Source organism: Arachis stenosperma, chromosome 4 (assembly GCF_014773155.1).
Source record: "Arachis stenosperma cultivar V10309 chromosome 4, arast.V10309.gnm1.PFL2, whole genome shotgun sequence".
Taxonomy (NCBI): domain Eukaryota; kingdom Viridiplantae; phylum Streptophyta; class Magnoliopsida; order Fabales; family Fabaceae; genus Arachis; species Arachis stenosperma.
Genome location: NC_080380.1, coordinates 112,509,539 through 112,523,042, shown reverse-complemented (window position 1 = coordinate 112,523,042; position 13,504 = coordinate 112,509,539).

The window sequence follows — 13,504 nt, the reverse complement described above, 5'->3', positions numbered from 1 at the left end:
TGACGGTTCATCTTGTTGCTTAGATTAGGTATTTTTTTTCGAAATTCTTGAAGATGAATTCTAGAGTTTCATGATGATTTGTTGACATCTGGCTGGCTGAGAAGCCATGTCTAATTTCATTGGACCGAGGTTTCAACTTATCATCAAAAGAGCTTGTTGATTTTTATCAATCTTGCTTTTGGAGCAGTGATCTGCTAAGGCTTGGCTGGCCTTTGGCCATGTCTAGTGTTTTGGACCGAAGCTTTCTTTGAAAGCTTGGCTGGCTGTGAAGCCATGTCTAATTCCTGGACCAGAGTCTTAGACTAGCATTGCACTGATTCTTGGAATTCTCATTAAGAATTTTGATATCTTTTTCCACTTAATTTTCGAAAAACACAAAAAAAATCAAAAAAAAATTTTCATAAAAAACCAAAAATATGTTATGTTCCTTGTTGAGACACTAGTCTCATCTTAAGTTTGGTGTCAATTGCATACATTCATGTATCTTAAGGATCTTCAAATAATTCTTGATGATTTCTTACTCTGATCTTTGAATTCTTTTGGCTTGAATGTTTATGTGTCTCATATAGTGTCAGTAGTATAGAAACTGCTAAGTTTGGTGTCTTGCATGCATTGTTATTTCATTCTTGTTGCATTTTGATTATTAAAAATCCAAAAATATTTTTTAATTTGTGTCTTTTCAAGTCAATAATACAAAGAATTGAAGATTCAGAACATGCTGCAGAGGAATTATACAGAAAAAGCTGGGCGTTCAAAACGCCCAGTGAAGAAGACAGACTGGCGTTTAAACGCCAGCCAGGTGACAGACTGGCGTTTAAACGCCAGCCAGGGTACCTGGTTGGGCGTTTAACGCCCAAAAAGGGTGCATTTTGGGCATTAAACGCCAGAATGGAGGCCATTCTGGGCGTTTAACGCCAGGATGGCAAAGGGGGAAGATTTTGTTTTCAAATCAATTTTTTTCAAGTTTTCAAAGTTTTTCAAAATCAAATCTTTTTCAAATCATATCTTTTCAATCAAATGTTTTCAAAATTAATTTCTTTCCTTTTTCAAAGATACTTGCTAACAAATAATGATTTGATTGAACATTTCAAGTATGTTGCCTTTTTTGTTGAGAAAGGTTTAATGTTTGAATCATATCTTTTCTTGTTAGGCAAGTCATTAATTTTTAAAATCAAATCTTTTTAAAATTGTTTTTCAAATCATATCTTCTCAATCACATATTTTTAAAACCATAACTTTTCAATCAAATCTTTTTAATCACATCTTTTTCAAAATAGTTTTCAATCAAATCTTTTTAACTTCTAATTTCAAATTTTTTTTTCAAAAATCACTTGATTTCTTTTCCACTTTCAATTTTCGAAAATTATCAATCAATTTTTAAAAAAATGTTTTTGACATCTTTCTAATTAATTTTCGAAAATTCTCTTCCCTCCTTCTCACATCCTTCTATTTATGGAGTACTACTCCTTCTTAATGCACAATTCGAACTCTATCTAATCAAGTTCGAATTCTTCTACCTTCTTTCTTCTATTTTTTCTTTTCCTCTGACACCTCAAGGAATCTCTATACTGTGACATAGAGGATTCCACATCTTCTTGTTCTCTTCTCTTTCATATGAGCAGGAGCAGAGACAAAGGCATTCTTGTTGAAGCGGACCCTGAACCTGAAAGAACCTTGAAGAGAAAGCTAAGAGAAGCCAAAGCACAACTCTCTTTAGAGGACCTGACCGAATTCTTCAAAGAAGAAGAACACATGGCAGCCGAAAACAACAACAATGCAAACAATGCAAGGAAGGTGCTGGGTGACTTTACTGCACCTACTCCCAACTTCTATGGGAGAAGCATCTCTATCCCTGCCATTGGAGCAAACAACTTTGAGCTTAAGCCTCAATTAGTTTCTCTAATGCAACAGAATTGCAAATTCCATGGACTTCCAATGGAAGATCCTCATCAGTTTTTAGCTGAGTTCTTGCAAATCTGTGACACAGTCAAGACTAATGGGGTTGACCCTGAGGTCTACAGACTGATGCTATTCCCTTTTGCTGTAAGAGACAGAGCTAGAATATGGTTGGACTCACAACCTAAAGATAGCCTGGACTCTTGGGAAAAGCTAGTCAATGCCTTCTTGGCAAAGTTCTTTCCACCTCAAAAAATGGAGTAAGCATAGAGTGGAAGTCCAAACCTTCAGACAGAAGGATGGAGAATCCCTCTATGAAGCTTGGGAAAGATACAAACAATTAATCAGAAAATGTCCCTCAGACATGCTTTCTGAATGGAGCATCATAGGTATTTTCTATGATGGTCTCTCTGAACTATCCAAGATGTCTTTGGATAGCTCTGCTGGAGGATCTCTTCATCTGAAGAAGACGCCTACAGAGGCTCAAGAGCTCATTGAAATGGTTGCAAATAACCATTTTATGTACACTTCTGAAAGGAATTCTGTGAACAAAGGGACTAGTCAGAAGAAAGGAGTTCTTGAGATTGATGCTCTGAATGCCATTCTGGCTCAAAATAAGATATTGACTCAACAAGTCAATCTGATTTCTCAGAGTCTGTCTGGAATGCAAAATGCATCAAGCAGTACTAAGGATGCTTCATCTGAAGAAGAAGCCTATGATCCTGAGAACCCTTCAATGGAAGAGGTGAATTACCTAGGAGAACCCTATGGAAACACCTATAATTCTTCATGGAGAAATCATCCAAATTTCTCATGGAAGAATCAAGAAAGACCTCAACAAGGTTTCAATAACAATAATGGTGGAAGAAACAGGTTTAGCAATGGCAAGCCTTTTCCATCATCTTCCCAGCAACAGACAGAGAGTTCTAAGCAGAATACCTCTGACTTAGCAACAATGGTCTCTGATCTAATCAAAACCACTCAAAGTTTCATGACTGAAACAAGGTCCTCCATTAGGAATTTGGAGGCACAAGTGGGACAGCTGAGCAAGAAAGTTACTGAACTCCCTCCTAGTACTCTCCCAAGTAATACAGAAGAAAATCCAAAAGGAGAGTGCAAAGCCATAACCATGGCCGAATATGGAGAGGAAAGAGAGGAGGTGGACGCCACTGAGGAAGACCTCAATGGGCGTGCACCAACCTCCTCTGAGTTCTCCAATGAGGAACCATGGGAATCTGAGGCTCAAAATGAGACCATAGAGATTCCATTGGACTCACTTCTGCCTTTCATGAGCTCTGATGAGTATTCATCCTCTGAAGAGGATGAATATGTCACTGAAGAGCAAGTTGCTAAATACCTTGGAGCAATCATGAAGCTAAATGACAAGTTATTTGGAAATGAGACTTGGGAGGATGAACCTCCTTTGCTCACCAAAGAACTGGATGACTTGTCTAGGCAGAAATTACCTCAAAATAGACAAGATCCTGGGAAGTTTTCCATACCTTGTACCATAGGCACCATGACCTTCAAGAAGGCCCTGTGTGACTTAGGGTCAAGTGTAAACTTCATGCCTCTCTCTGTAATGGAGAAGCTAGGGATCTTTGAGGTGCAAGCTGCAAAAATCTCACTAGAGATGGCAGACAACTCAAGAAAACAAGCTCATGGACTTGTAGAGGATGTTCTGGTAAAAGTTGAAGACCATTATATCCCTACTGATTTCATAGTCCTAGAGACTGGGAAGTGCATGGATGAATCCATCATCCTTGGCAGACCCTTCCTAGCCACAGCAAAGGCTGTGATTGATGTTGATAGAGGTGAACTGATCATTCAAGTGAATGAAAAATCCTTGGTGTTTAAGGCTCAAGGATATCCCTCTGTCACCATGGAGAAGAAGCATGAAGAGCTTCTCTCAAATCAGAGACAAACAGAGCCCCCACAGTCAAACTCTAAGTTTGGTGTTGGGAGGCCACAACCAAACTCTAAGTTTGGTGTTGAACCCCCACATTCAAACTCTAAGTTTGGTGTTGGGAGGTTCCCACATTGCTCTGAATATCTGTGAGGCTCCATGAGAGTCCTCTGTCAAGCTAATGACATTAAAGAAGCGCTTGTTGGGAGGCAACCCAATGTTTTATAATTAACTATTTCCTTTTGTTATTTTATCTTTTTTGTAGGTTGATGATCATGAGAAGTCACAAAATCAATGAAAAAAGCAAAAACAAAATGAAAAATAGGAAGAAAAACAGCACACCCTGGAGGAAGATGTTGCTAGCGTTCAAACGCCAGTAAGCCTAGTAGTTAGGCGTTTAACGCCCAGTCTGGCACCATTCTGGGCGTTTAACGCCAGAAAGGGGCACCAGACTGGCGTTAAATGCCAGAAAAGGGCAAGAACTTGGCGTTAAACGCCAGGAATGGGCATCAGCCCGGCGTTTAACGCCAGAAATGGCTCAAAACGTGGATTTTGGTGCCATTTGGTGCAGGAATGACTTTTCCTTGACACCACAGGATCTGTGGACCCCACAGGACCCCCACCTACCCCACCACCACTCTCTCTCTTCTTCCCCCTTTCACCAATCACCTCAATACCTCTTCCCCAAAAACCCCACCATCCTCACCCTTCAAATTCAAACCACTTTCCCTCCCAAACCCACCCATAATGGCCGAACTCCATCTCCCCTCTCTCCTATAAATACCCTTCTTTATTCCTTCATTTTCACACAACCTAAACACCACTTCTCCCCTTCTTTGGCCAAATACAAAGCCATCCCCTTCTCCCTCATTTCTTCTTCTTCTACTCTCTTCTTTCTTCTTTTGCTCGAGGACGAGCAAACATTTTAAGTTTGGTGTGGTAAAAGCATTGCTTTTTGTTTTTCCATAACCATTTATGGCATCCAAGGCCGTAGAAATCTCTAGAAAGAGGAAAGGGAAGGCAAAAGCTTCCACCTCCGAGTCATGGGAGATGGATAGATTCATCTCAAGGGTGCATCAAGACCACTTCTATGAAGTTGTGGCCTTGAAGAAGGTGATCCCCGAGGTCCCCTTTTCACTCAAAAGGGGTGAATATCCGAAGATCCGCCATGAGATCCGAAGAAGAGGTTGGGAAGTGCTTACCAACCCCATTCAACAAGTCGGAATCTTGATGGTTCAAGAATTCTATGCCAATGCATGGATCACCAAGAACCATGATCAAAGTGTGAACCCGAATCCAAAGAATTATCTTACTATGGTTCGGGGGAAATACTTGGATTTCAGTCCGGAAAGTGTGAGGGTAGCGTTCAACTTGCCTATGATGCAAGGAGATGAACATCCTTACACAAGAAGGGTCAACTTTGATCAAAGGTTGGACCAAGTCCTCACAATCATATGTGAAGAGGGCGCACAATGGAAGAGAGATTCAAGAGGCAAGCCAGTTCAATTGAGAAGGCATGACCTCAAACCCATGGCTAGAGGATGGTTGGAGTTCATTCAACGCTCAATCATTCCCACTAGCAACCGGTCCGAAGTTACTCTAGACCGGGCCATCATGATTCATAGCATCATGATTGGAGAAGAAGTGGAAGTTCATGAGGTTATAGCCCAAGAGCTTTATAAGGTGGCGGACAAGTCTTCCACCTTGGCAAGGCTAGCCTTTCCTCATCTCATTTGTCACCTCTGTTATTCAGTTGGAGTTGACATAGAAGGAGACACCCCCATTGATGAGGACAAGCCCATCACCAAGAAAAGGATGGAGCACACAAGAGACCCCTCTCATCATGAGATCCCTGAGATACCTCAAGGGATGCACTTTCCTCCACAAAACTATTGGGAGCAACTGAACACCTCCCTAGGAGAATTGAGTTCCAACATGGGACAACTAAGGGTGGAGCATCAAGAACACTCCATCATCCTTCATGAAATTAGAGAAGACCAAAGAATCATGAGGGAAGAGCAACAAAGACAAGGAAGAGACATTGAGGAGCTCAAGCACTCCATAGGATCTTCAAGAGGAAGAAAGAGCCGCCATCACTAAGGTGGACCCGTTCTTTAATTTCCTTGTTTTTTATTCTTCTGTTTTTCGAATTTTATGCTTATGTTTATCCATGTTTGTGTCTTGTGATCATTAGAGTCTTAGTGTCTATGCCTTAAAGTTATGAATGTCCTATGAATCCATCACCTTTCTTGAATAAAAAAATGTGCTTAATTGAGAAAAAAGGAAAGAATTGCATGAATTTTGAATTTTATAATAGTTTAATTATTTTGATGTGGTGGCAATACTCTTGTTCTCTGAATGTATGCTTAAACAGTGCATATGTATCTTGAATTTGTGGTTCATGAAGGTTGGCTCTTGAAAGAATGATGAAAAAGGAGACATGTTACTGAGGATCTGAAAAATCATTAAAAATGATTCTTGAAGCAAGAAAAAGCAGTGAATACAAAAAAAAAAAACCGAAAAAAAAAAGAGAAAGAGAAAAAAAGAAAGAAAAAGAAAGAATAAAGTTGTGATCCAAGGCAAAAAGAGTGTGCTTAAGAACCCTGGACACCTCTAATTGGGGACTTTAGCAAAGCTGAGTCACAATCTGAAAAGGTTCACCCAATTATGTGTCTGTGGCATGTATGTATCCGGTGGTAATACTGGAAGATAGAGTGCTTTGGGCCACGGCCAAGACTCATAAAGTAGCTGTGTTCAAGAATCATCATACTTAACTAGGAGAATCAATAACACTATCTGGATTCTGAGTTCCTAAAGAAGCCAACCATTCTGAATTTCAAAGGATAGAGTGAGATGCCAAAACTGTTCAGAGGCAAAAAGCTAAAAGCCCCGCTCATCTAATTAATACTGATCTTCATAGATGTTTTTGGGATTCATTGCATATTCTCTTCTTTTTATCTTATTTGATTTTCAGTTGCTTGAGGACAAGCAACAATTTAAGTTTGGTGTTGTGATGAGCGGATAATTTATACACTTTTTGGCATTGTTTTTAGTATGTTTTTGGTATGATCTAGTTAGTTTTTAGTATATTTTTATTAGTTTTTAGTTAAAATTCACTTTTCTGGACTTTACTATGAGTTTGTGTGTTTTTCTGTGATTTCAGGTATTTTTTGGCTGAAATTGATGGACCTGAGCAAAAATCTGATTCAGAGACTGAAAAGGACTGCAGATGCTGTTGGATTCTGACCTCCCTGCACTCGAAGTGGATTTTCTGGAGCTACAGAAGCCCAATTGGCGCGCTCTCAACGGCGTTGGAAAGTAGACATCCTGGGCTTTCCAGCAATATATGATAGTCCATACTTTGCCCAAGATTTGATGGCCCAAACCGGCGTTCAAAGTCACCTCAAGAAATCCCAGCGTTAAACGCTGGAACTGGCACCCAAATGGGAGTTAAACGCCCAAACTGGCATAAAAGCTGGCGTTTAACTCCAAGAAGAGTCTCTACACGAAAATGCTTCATTGCTCAGCCCAAGCACACACCAAGTGGGCCCGGAAGTGGATTTTTATATCATTTACTCATCTCTGTACACCCTAGGCTACTAGTTTTCTATAAGTAGGACCTTTTGCTATTGTATTGAGATATCGGGGTAGCTATCTTCGTGTTTTATGCTATCTTAGATCATTGGGAGGCTGGCCATTCGGCCATGCCTAGACCTTATGCTTATGTATTTTCAACGGTGGAGTTTTTACACACCATAGATTAAGGTGTGGAGCTCTGCTGTACCTCGAGTATTAATGCAATTACTATTGTTCTTCCATTCAATTCCGCTTGTTCTTGTTCCAAGATATCACTTGTTCTTCAACTTGATGAATGTGATGATCTGTGACACTCATCATCATTCTCACTTATGAACAAGGTGACTGACAACCACTCTTGTTCTACAAGCAACCAAGGCTCTAGTGAATATCTCTTGGATTCCTGATTGCACGATGCATGGTTGATCGCCTGACAACCGAGTGCTCGCCTGACAAACGAGCCAACCATTCCGTGAGATCAGAGTCTTCGTGGTATAGGCGAGAACTGATGGCAGCATTCAAGAGAATCCGGAAGGTCTAACCTTGTCTGTGGTATTCTGAGTAGGATTCAATGACTGAATGACTGTGACGTGCTTCAAACTCCTAGCAGGCGGGGCGTTAGTGACAGACGCAAAAGTATCGATGGATATTATTCCGGCCTGACCGAGAACCGACAGCTGAATTCCGCTATGCTGTGACAGAGCATATGCAATCACTTTCACTGAGAGGATGGGAGGTAGCCATTGACAACGGTGAAACCCTACACGAGCTTGCCATGGAAAGGAGTAAGAAGGATTGGATGAAGACAGTAGGAAAGCAGAGAGACGGAAGGGAAGGCATCTTCATGCGCTTATCTGAAGTTCCTACCAATGAATTACATAAGTATCTCTATCTTTATCTTTTATGTTATTTTCGTTCATCACCATATACATTTGAGTCTGCCTGACTAAGATTTGCAAGATGACCATAGCTTGCTTCATACTAACAATCTCCGTGGGATCGACCCTTACTCACGTAAGGTATTACTTGGACGACCCAGTGCACTTGCTGGTTAGTTGTGCGAAGTTGTGTAATGCCATGGGATTGAACTACCAAGTTTTTGGGGTTCATGACCGGGGATTATGAGAGTTGTGAAAAGTATTGTTCACAATTTCGCGCACCACCAATTTCTAAGCGTCAAATGCAATATATGCAACTTTGCATGAGGAATGCTCGCGAGAGCCGGGAATCGAAGGATTGAGCATCGAACCCTCACCGGAAGTGTTTGCACTCTAGTCGCTCGGTGCTTGGGGTTGATTCACTCAATTCGCCCCTAATCATGCTTTCTAAGATTTGTTTTTCTTCTAACAATCGACATATATCCCATGCATGCATACAAATATCATGAGGTCTTTTCCTTGGGTTGTAATGGGGCTAGGGTTAAGGTAGGATGCATATTTAGTTAAGTGAGTTTGAAATTTGAATCTTTGATAAGCTTGAACTTCCCACCTAACCTATGACATCCTATACATTTAAATTCCAACCTAACTACCCATTTCTCACTTTTCCACATACTCATGTATCCCCCCCTTTTTTTTTTATTTCACAACACTTGTGCATTGATCTTCATTGGACTTTACTTTGGGGCATTTTGTCCCCTTTTATTTCCTTCTCTTTTTTTTCTCTTTTTCTTTCTTTTTCCATATATTTTTCTTCCATATTATTTTTTTCTTTTTCTTTTGTTTTTCTCATCATTTTTTTTCTATATACAAGAATCTCAATGCATAAGGTTTTTACATTTGATCAATACATGAGTATGTACCCAATTCCCAATATTTTCAATACCAATACAAAATTACCCTTTTATTCACCCAATGTCCCAAGGTTCTCACACTTGAATGATACTCACACACTCTAGCCTAAGCTAATCAAAGATCCAGATAAGGACATTTATTGTTTTTCGCTTTAAGGCTTGTAATGTGCTAAAATTAAGAACAAGTGGGTTAGTCGTAGGCTCAAATTGGCTAACAATGGAATATAAAAGGGTTGGCTGTTTGGATATGTGAGCTAATGAAATGATGGCCTCAATCATATAAATGCATGTATACACAGAATAATGGACATAAAGAATCAAACAAATCGAAGATTACAGTCATAGAAAGAGAATATTGCACACAAGAAGGAAAATAAGTGGTTATAAGATGTAACCACGCAATTAGGCTCAAAACTCACTAGCTTGTGTTCTTAACTCAAACCCATGTTCCAAAATATAATTCCTCATGCAATTTTGGCATCAAAGCATTTAAAATTTGCAATGCCCCACGGTTGCCCCAAGGTATTGGTTTCCTAAGAAAGAATTTCATTGTTCCAACCAAGTAAACTTATCATGCAAATGGTGCTAACTAAAACCTAATCATGCAACCTATCCTAATTTATTCAGATGTTACCTACGGAGATCGGTCGGCCGACCTCTCCACACTTAAAACTTAGCACGGTCCTCCATGCTATAGGTTAGGCGCAGTGGGTGGTTGAGCTCCGAGTGTCCCACATCTCCAATGTCATCGCTATCTCCGCTTGAAGTTGCGGTGGATGTGGAGATATCGGGTTCTTCCATAGGTGGGGTGACTATGCTTAGAAGTCTCTTCACATGAGCATAACGGCGTTGGTTACGCCTCTCATAACGGTCCAATTTCTTGTGAAGGTCCTCAAGGCGTTGGGCGGCCGATTTTTGTGATGTAGACGAAGTGGTAGGGTTGCAAGTTTGTGTAGGTAGTCCAATGTCCTTGGTGGCTTCCGGAGGCTTGAGGCATCTCTTGGTCGGAATTATATCACCATCGACCGAAATTGAGGTTCTCCTATCTTTAACCTCCCGGTTGACGCCGGCTTTCGCAACTAATGCCGTCACTAAAGCGGGGAATGGTAGATTTCCCTTGGCATGAATGCGCCCCATGGATTGGCGGATGGCATGCGAAATGTCGACCGGTTTATCAGTTAAGATGCACCATATCAATAAGGCCAGCTCGGCGGTGATGGATGACCTATGTGTGCCTGGGAGCACATAGTGAGCCAGAATTTGGGCCCATGCCGTGGCTTCTTGAGTGAGGTGGCGGACATCTAAACCCTTGGGTCTTTGCTTTATGGTCCCCCGAATCCAATATGCGTCGGGTAAAGCAATGACGCGGAGGATCTCGCTCCAATCGAATGCACGGTCATCGCATGTAGCCAAGACTTCTTGGTAGGCGTCATATGCATCCGTTGACGGTTCAATCCCAAGGACTTCTCGGATGGTTTCCACTGTGACCGACACTCGCACAAACATTGATGTGAGAAGGGGTGAGTGGTAGTTGGAGTAGAATTCCACCACCCATGAGAGATTGGCCTCCTTTGGTTGCCTCAAGAGGAACTTCCATTGCCTCCGGTTAATGTGTGGCATCACAATCCGACTGAGGTGAGCCGGTAGGACTAGGAGGGGTTCTGGATGATAATTCCTTTTGATCATTCTTGAGTAAACAAGTTCGCAATAACGGTTGGGAAACTTGTTCGAATCCTTAGGAGGGTTGTCCTTCTCTAGAACATCAACGGGGCCCTTGGTCTTCTTTAAGAGGGGCTTGGCCATCAGGTCGTGGTGCGCTTTATTGGAAGTTGGCTTCTTGGGGCCTTTCCCTTTGTTCTTTTTGATGACCATCCTATGAGAACAAAGAAAGGGAAAACATCAAACCCAAATGAGTGGAAGTAAATGCGATTATGCAATGAAAAGTTATGCCATAGAATATGGGTATCATTGTCACATGACAGCTGCACATGCCACTAAGATAACATGAGAAAAGCAAGGCAAATCATTTTCATATGGTGCAAGGGTGATTTAAGCACGCAAGTAAGAAGCGTGAGAGGTATATACCCTTAAGGACCACAATTGGAAAGCAAGTTAAGAAAATGTAAGTGAATGGATTGGAGAAAATGGGGATGAGCCCAAAAGTGATAAGTTGAGAGGCAATTTAGTCAAAGTAGGCTCAAAACTCAAGTATGCCTTTCGTCGAACACTTGGCGTGCATCCTTGTGTAGTGTGTGGTTAGAGGATGGTGAAAGCAATGTAGCAATTCTCAATCCAATATTGATGATTACAGTGCACAGTGATTGTAAGAAAAGCAAGCAACACAACTCATCTACTAATGCAAGTGAAGTTGAGAGCCACATGCCCAAGAAGGGTTAAATTGAAAGAGAGGAGAAAAAACAAAAACATCTTAAAGAAGTAACTAAAATGAAAGAAGAAATAGGAAGGAAGCTAACTAAAAGAAGGTGAAACTAAATGAATAAGAATCAAAAGAGATGGTTGGAGTGAGAGGGTAGCTTAGTATAGTACCTTGTGAGATGAGGAAGAATATGGAAGGGAAGTTGTAGAGTGGGTTGATGGAGAGTGGAGAATTAATATGGGGCCATTGGTGATAAGTGGTAGAAGGTAGTAGAGAAGAGGGAATGGTGGAATGAGGATGAAGGGGTAAGTGTGCCCCTTTTTCAAGTTGCATGTGTAGTAGAAGGTATGAGAAGAGGAGGGAAGTGTGAAATGAGAGTGAAGGGGTGAGTGTGCCCCTTCTTACATTGGCGCCGATCATCCGCGCGTGCGCGCACAGTGCGCGCTCGCGCAGGGAGGCGAGGTGGAGTGGGGCGCGCGCGCGCACATTGCGCGTGCGCGCCCATGCGCTTGGGCTGGCGGCACAGGAGAGGCACAGGGGTAGCATAACTCTCTGGACGAAGTACCAGAGGTTGCTTCAGGGCTTTTTGGCGCGCGCGCGCACAGTGCGCGCACGCGTCAACGCGGTTGTGCCCCAGGCATGAAAAGGGCCTGGGGGGCTCAACTCTCTGTAAAATGGCTCAGAGAGGAGTGCAGAATCGATGGGCGCGTGCGCGGCTAGGGCGCGCGCGCGCATTTCGCGCTCGCAGTGTATGGACGCGTGCGCGCTAGGTGCGCGCACGCGGCATAGGTTCTGGGCCGGTGGCTTAGTATAGGCCTGAGAGTGGCTTAACTCTCTGGAGTATGTACCAGGAGTGCAACAAGGCGATCGGCGCGGACGCGCACAGTACGCTTGCGCGTCGATTGGCAGATTTCGCCTATGTGCGTGGACGCGCCATGTGCGCGCGCGCGGGAGCTTCCTGTGCTTCAGGCATAGTCTTGGCATGGTGTGGGCGCAACTCTCGGATAAATGTATGGAGGGCTGTTATTCGCAATCCACGCGTCCGCGCACGGTGCGCGTCCGCGCAGATGTCCGTTGAGTGCTTTAAGGGTGCGTACGCGCCAGGTGCGCGCACGCGCAGAGGGGGGTGCTTTTTCTGAATTTGTATGTGTTTACATCACTTTTGACATTTCAACCCCCTCCCCCCATACAGCCACTTAAACACTATAGTAGGGCATTTGAATTGGTAAACTATTAATGAATTTTAACAAATGAAGGAGAATTGACATTAAAATCTAGCTAACAAACATGAAATCAAGTGTCTATGTACCAAGCTCAAAGGAAGATCTTACCATGGTGGGGTGTCTCCCACCTAGAACTTTTGTTTAACGTCCTTAAGTTGGACTTTCAGTAGCTCATAATGCTTGTTCAAGAGTTGCATCCCTCAAGAGGAACACTTCAAATTCCTTGGAGTTCTTTCTTTGCTCACCATGATACAATTTGAGACGGTGCCCGTTTATCTTGAAGATGTCCGGGCTTGTTGGGTGGCGCAAGTGGTAGACCCCATAGGGTTCTACTTTCTCCACTTGGTAGGGTCCATCCCACCTTGATCTAAGCTTTCCGGGTAGTAATCTCAACCTTGAATTGTAGAGAAGGACTAGGTCACCGGGTCGGAACTCTCTTCTCCTAATGTTCTTGTCATGGATGGCTTTCAACTTTTCCTTATAAAGCCTAGAGTTGTCGTAAGCTTCTAATCTCAAACATTCCAATTCCGCCAATTGAAGCTTTCTCTCTACTCCGGCCCCACCCAAGCTCATATTGCACTCCTTTACGGCCCAATAAGCTTTGTGTTCAATCTCCACCGGTAAGTGACATGCTTTACCATATACAAGCCGAAAGGGGCTCATGCCAATGGGTATCTTGTAAGCCGTTCGATAGGCCCACAATGCATCGGAGAGTTTAATGCTCCAATCTTTCC